We start from the raw sequence: 6,520 nt of genomic DNA, 5'->3' as shown, positions 1-6,520 counted from the left end.
TGCAGAGTGTAGAGAAAAGAGAGAAAAGAAAGCCGTTTTGGTGTCACGGGTGTTGTGACTTACACACACACATTTCTGAATTGAGAAAGGAAATTATTTTAGAGGAAGCACTAGAGTTTAGATCCCACATTTGTTGATAGGCATTCATTTAATTTTTCTTTTAATCAGTTTTAAAGTGAATACTAACTGAGAAATGAAAAAGGTGAAGAGTTTAGAAGCTTGGTTCAAGAGCAAAACTTGGTTTATGATCAGCTGAGTCTCTAAACAGAACAGCAAAGGGCTTCATCGAACATTTAAAAAAGATTCAGATTGTTAGAATATCCAGAATTTATAGGAATGGTGGTGATTACTCTTATTTTCTAGAATGGAAATAACTGCACCATGTCTGTTTTATGAATTTAAGGGGCTAAAAAGTTTTGTTCTCGTTTTTCTATGATTAACCGAATGTATGTGAGAGTCCAAACAGACAGAAGGGTTACGGCCGAGCGCTGGACCTTCCAAAAAAGATGAGACAGGCTGGACCCGTGCCATACTAGTTAAGGCCTGCCTGTGGATAACACGTTCTTTAAACTCTCACACACACAAACTCACACACGTTCGCACACATACACCCATACACACACACATTCTTGAACTTGCTGCAAGATTAAACCTTTGCATTAACTGACTCCAGCAACTCTGAGTCTCATTGAGAGACTTTTCTCAACAATTGGGTCCTCAAACCAGATCTCAACGTTTTTTCCGCTGTCCAGGGTCGGAGCTGAAACCGTGCACGGGGGAGTCCAGTACTCCTAATGAAAGACCCCCTGCTGAATTGCAGTAATTAGGGGCCAGTGTCCACTGAAAGGGGGAAAAAGGGACGAGATCGTACTTTTGAATCAATGGCCAGAAGCCATTGGCAGTGCAGGCATCAACAATAATGGTGTTATTTCACCCATTAACACTTAAGGTACCTCATGCAGTGGCTGTGATATGGTTACTTAACAAAATATCTTTACCAGACATCTCTCCTACATAACAGTTCTTCTTTCACAGCCACACCTTGTTGTCGAGAGATGTGCTACACTTAATCCATCCACACTGCTACCTACCCCACAGATGGAAAGCCAGAAATAACCATCAGTGTTTTACCCAGGCCAGACTTAACTGATATACGTTATGAAAATGCAGAAATAACTATATTTATTCAACAGATCAAGGAAAAAAACCCTGATGGCACAAATGCTACAGGATTTGCAGTAGTAACAGAAACTGAAGTTTTCTTAAAACAACCACTACCAAAAAATTACTCTGTTCAAGCAGTCGAATTGGTAGCTTTAACTGAAGCTTGTAAATCAAATAACAAAAAGGTTGTTAACGTTTACACTGACAGTCAGTATGCCTTCTCAACTGTACATGTGTTAACACAGCATTGGAAAAACAGGTATGTTGACATCCACAGCTAAATGTATAAACTACAAATATTTTAGCATTATTAGATGTTATTCAATTGCCATCTACAATAGACTCGTATGAATGACCGGAAGGAAAACCATACTGCCAAAGAATTTGTTTAAATATGCTGCAGTATTGAGCCACGGACCATGTCATGTCTCAACAGGAGGGATGGAAGCAATAATGAACCAGGTTTTTACAGCATATGGTTTTACTAATTATTAAAAACATTTTTTTAGAATAAATAAATGAATAAAGTTTTGTCTAGCAGGTCAAATATGTGCAAAATACATTCCACAGGGCAATCTAAGACCAAAACGAAGATAATTCCCTAAGCCAGTGTATCTTTTTCAACATATTTGTTTGGATTTCATTATTTCATTATTTTGTAGATTTCATTGAACTAAATTAATGTTAAGGGAAACGATTCTGCTCAGTGACAACAGAGGTTTTTACCAAATGGTCTGAAATATTTCCATGTGCACAAGCAGATGCACTCTCAGTAGCAAAATCACGCGTAAAATAACTCATTTCTAGATTTGAAATTCCTGAAAAGATCTTCAGTGATAATTTGACACACTTTGTAAACAATGTCATCTCACTGATGGCAAAGAACTTAAAATAGACCTTAGAAACCACTGTGATATAGAAGGTTTCGCTAACACATTGGAATTGTTTTACTATTTACATATGCATGTGCAGTGAAGAATTGCTTGCTGCTGATAAATGCAAAGAAGAACAGCTTACACATAAATGCTCACATATAGGCTGCTGAATGCAATGAAGACCTGCTTATCCAGTAAAGTTCAATGTCAATGTGTAATATTCAATTAGGATTTGCAAAACAGTGAAGTTAAACAATGAATGGGTCCATAGTCGGTATGAGAAGACTACAGGAATATTTACCTGGGTGTACGTTCAAACAGAGATGAGAAAATTGCGATAAATTATTGTTTGTTTGTTTGTTAGTATGTATATGAATGTTATGTGTATAAACTGTGTTGAGTTGTAGTTACTCAGTAGTGTCTCAGTGAAACAACCGACGGGGGAAGCCTTGCGGTGACAACAAAAGCAGTGTTTTACTGATCAGTCAAGTTGCTCCAGTGTACTCCATACAAACTGGTTGGCTACTGAAGGGATATAAAATGGGGAATACTTGTTTTAAAGCAAACAAGGAATTAGATGGGAAAAATACATGTTTTAACGGGACCCAGACAATATTAAATACTCAGACAGATGGGAGAAGAAGTGTAGTTTTGTAGGAAATCACAAAATTATTACATAAAATGAGTGAAATCAATTGAAGAATGCCTTTCTGAAGAGCTGTTTACCACAGATGAGCAGCTTTGCGACCAAGCACATTGTAGATCGCTTTACTGCCAAAATGATCTAGTTTAATGGATTGGTTTAGACATTTATAACAGCATTTTAAGAACAAAGAGAGAAACAAAAAGGGACAACGTGGTGGAAGGTGATGTATAAATAACTGTGTATATGATGAAGGAGAGACCATTTGAGCAGCACAGCCATTTCGCAGCACAGGGACAGCAGTCCAAGTTAAAGGATCTCCCATGTGGTATCACCTGTCACACTGTGTCAAGGCATCAAAAGAAGAAAAAATCACCAAACTCAAGGACAAAGAGACGAAGACTCCGGTGAACGAAGAGAGAGGACTTACAAACCAGAAATACAAAAGGATGCTCGATATCAAGATCCAGAAGAAGAGGCTAACAATGCCACGAACACTTACGATGCTGGGAATGATGCCAGCAATGAACAGAGAAGAAGATTCAGTGTCATCAATCTGCAACACGTGCCTCTAATGAGGGGTTGAATATAGAATCCTCAACGATTACAACGTCTCTGGGAACTGTGACAACAACAAGGTTTAAACCATTTTGATATATATTGTAACCTATTGGCTAAGGAATAGTGCTGAAAATGAGGTAAATCTAATCCACCACTGTCCTTGGTCTTCTGTAGGGTTTTTAAACTAATACGTGGTGGTTTGTTTTTCCACAGAAATTTGGAGATGCATGAATCTAGTGACTTAAACCAAGTAGCAGATGGTTTTATGGGGATCATTGAGAACAAATAGTTAACTTTTGGTAGTATCATCATTTTAATGGTTGTAACTCTCCCCATAAGTGATATAGGTAAGGACTTCCAACGAGAGAGATCGTCCTCTACTCTCTTTACTAATTGCACATAATCCATCTGTACTTATCAGTTTAATATGTGATATGTCTATGCAAGGACTACATATTAAATGGATTTTTATCAATAGGAGTTGAAAAAGGAGCTTGCTCCGTTCACTCCAAGCATCGACCCGGTACTGCAGTGCCGCTGGGAACGGTGCGCTCTCCTCTGCTCTTGTGAAAAAGCTAACAGCGGTGCAGGATGGAAGTTTCTTTTAGTCTGCTGAGAAAAGAGAGTGAATGCGAAGTAGACTTTAACACGGCTCTGGGAGCGAGCCGAGTGCGGGCTAACCAGGAGAAATGCTTGAAAGAAACGCGACACCGAATGAGCGGTCAGAACAAAGCCTCAATACGGTGTTCCTGTTGTGTTTTTATAAAATGCGGTGAAAATAAAGGTGTGAATGCCCCATAGAAAACTAAAAGGTGGAGCGGAAGTGTTCGGCTGCAAGAAGGTGTGAATGTCCGACTATATTTGGTGAAAAGCAGGTGAAGCAAGGTCTGAATGCCCAACCTTACATCATCAAAAGCGAGATCAGAGGTTTTTGGCTGCAAGAAGGCCATAGTTTGCCAAAAGCGGGTAAGGTGCGAATGACCGACTAAATATCAACAAAAGTGGGGGCGGCGGTCTTCGGATGCAAGTGGGTGTGAATATCCCACCATACAAGTATGGTGGAGAGGAAGCTGTGAATGGCCGACCATAGTTTGCAAAAAGCGGGTGAGAAAAGGTGCGAATGTCCAACCATACATGATCGAAACAGGGTGTTTGGCTGCGACAAGGTGTGAATGTCCACCCATAATTAATGAAAAGCGGGCAACAAGTAGGTTCGAATGCCATACCATACATCATCAAAAGCAGGAGTGGATGTGTTCGGCTACAAGAAGGTTTGAATGTCCGAGCATACACCATCAAAAGAGGGAGCGGAGGTGTTCCGCTGTAAGACGGTGTGAATGTCCGACCATAGTTGGTAAAAAGTGGGTATGAAAAGGTGTGAATGCCCAAATTCGGCTGCAAAAAACTGTGTTCGGCTGCAAAAAGGTGTGAATGTTCGACTAAAGTTTGTAAAAAGCGGGTAAGACAAGGTGCGAATGCCTGACAATGTATGATCAAAAGCGGGAGCGGAGGTGTTCAGCTGCAAGAAGGTCTAAATGTCCATAATTAATTGCTAGAAAACATGAAAGAAAATTTTCGAAAATCAATCCGCACATGATCATAAGTGGGAGAGGAGGTGTTCAGCTGCAAGAAGCTGTGAATATCCTACCATAATTGCTGAAAAATGTGTTAGAAACGGTAAGAATCCCGGACCATACCTCATCAAAAGCTAGAGAGGTGGTGTTCGGCTACAAGTAGGTGTGAATGTCTGACTAAAGTTCAAATATATTAACAAAAGCGGGAGGAGAGGTCTTTGGATGAGTGGTTGAGAATTTCCAACCATAATCTATAAAATGCGGTGAAAAAAAAGGTGTGATAGAAACCTAAAAGGTGGAGCGGAAGTGTTCGGCTGCAAGAAGGTGTGAATGTCCATCTATAGTTGGTGAAAAGCAGGAAAAGTAAGGTCTGAATGCCCAATCTTACATCATCAAAAGCGAGATCAGAGGTGTTTGGCGGCAAGAAAACAGGTAAGGTGTGAATGACCGACTAAATATCAACAAAAGTGGGGGCGGAGATCTTCGGATGCAAGTGGGTGTGAATATCCCACCATACAAGTATGGTGGAGAGGAAGCTGTGAATGGCCGACCATAGTTTGCAAAAAGCGGGTGAGAAAAGGTGCGAATGTCCAACCATACATGATCAAAAGAGGGAGCGGAGGTGTTTGGCTGTGACAAGGTGTGAATGTCCACCCATAATTAATGAAAAGCGGGCAACAAGTAGGTTCGAATGCCCAACCATACATCAACAAAAGCAGGAGTGGATGTGTTTGGATACAAGAAGGTTTGAATGTCCGAGCATAGTTTGTAAAAAGCGGGTAAGAAAAGGTGCGAATGCCCGACAAAGTATGATCAAAAGAGGGAGTGGAGGTTTTCGGCTACAAGGTTTGAATGTACGACCATAGTTTGTAAAAAGCGGGTAAGTAAAGGTGCAAATGCCCGAACATACACCATCAAAAGAGGGAGCGGAGGTGTTTCACTGCAAGAAGGTGTGAATGTCCGAGCATAGTTTGTAAAAAGTGGGTAAGAAAAGGTTCGAATGCCAGAACATACACCATCAAAAGAGGGAGCGGAGGTGTTCCGCTGTAAGAAGGTGTGAATGTCCGACCATAGTTGGTAAAAAGCGGGTAAGAAAAGGCTAAAATACCCAACTCTACACAATCAATAGCGGGAGCGGAGTTGTTCGGCTAAAAGAAGGTATGAAAGTCCGACCATGGTTTGTAAAAAGCGGGTAAGAAAAGGTTCGAATGCCAAAATATACACCATCAAAAGAGGGAGCGGAGGTGTTCCGCTGTAAGAAGGTGTGAATGTCCGACCATAGTTGGTAAAAAGCGGGTAAGAAAAGGCTAAAATACCCAACTCTACACAATCAATAGCGGGAGCGGAGTTGTTCGGCTGCAAGTAGGTGTGAATGTCAGATCATAATTTGTAAAAAGCTGATGAGAAAGGTGTGAATGACCAACAATAATTGCTGAAAAATGTGTTAGAAAAGGTAAGAATGCCGGACCAGTCATCATCAAAAGCGGGAGAAGAGGTGTTCGGCTGCAAGAAGCTGTGAATGTCCAGCCATAATAACTCAAAAACGGGTAAGAAAAGGTAGTATTGCCAGACCATAACTGATCAAAACAGGGAGCGGAGGTGTTCCGCTGTAAGAAGGTGTGAATGTCCCACCATAATTGGTAAAAAGCGGGTAAGAAAAGGTTAAAATACCCGACTGTACACAATCAATAGCGGGAGCGGAG

At 40.8% G+C, this 6,520-nt stretch overlaps 1 pseudogene; it reads left to right on the top strand.

Annotated features, from left to right (window-relative positions):
- The first annotated feature begins 3,623 nt into the window (after nucleotides 1–3,623).
- Nucleotides 3,624–3,800, top strand: LOC140285630 (U2 spliceosomal RNA; annotated as a pseudogene).
- Nucleotides 3,801–6,520: the final 2,720 nt, after the last annotated feature.

This window comes from Leuresthes tenuis, unplaced genomic scaffold (assembly GCF_036924035.1).
Source record: "Leuresthes tenuis unplaced genomic scaffold, fLeuTen1.0.hap1 SCAF_48, whole genome shotgun sequence".
In the NCBI taxonomy this organism is placed as follows: domain Eukaryota; kingdom Metazoa; phylum Chordata; class Actinopteri; order Atheriniformes; family Atherinopsidae; genus Leuresthes; species Leuresthes tenuis.
Note: the sequence above shows the minus strand (reverse complement) of the source record. Positions and strands in the feature narration are given on the sequence as shown.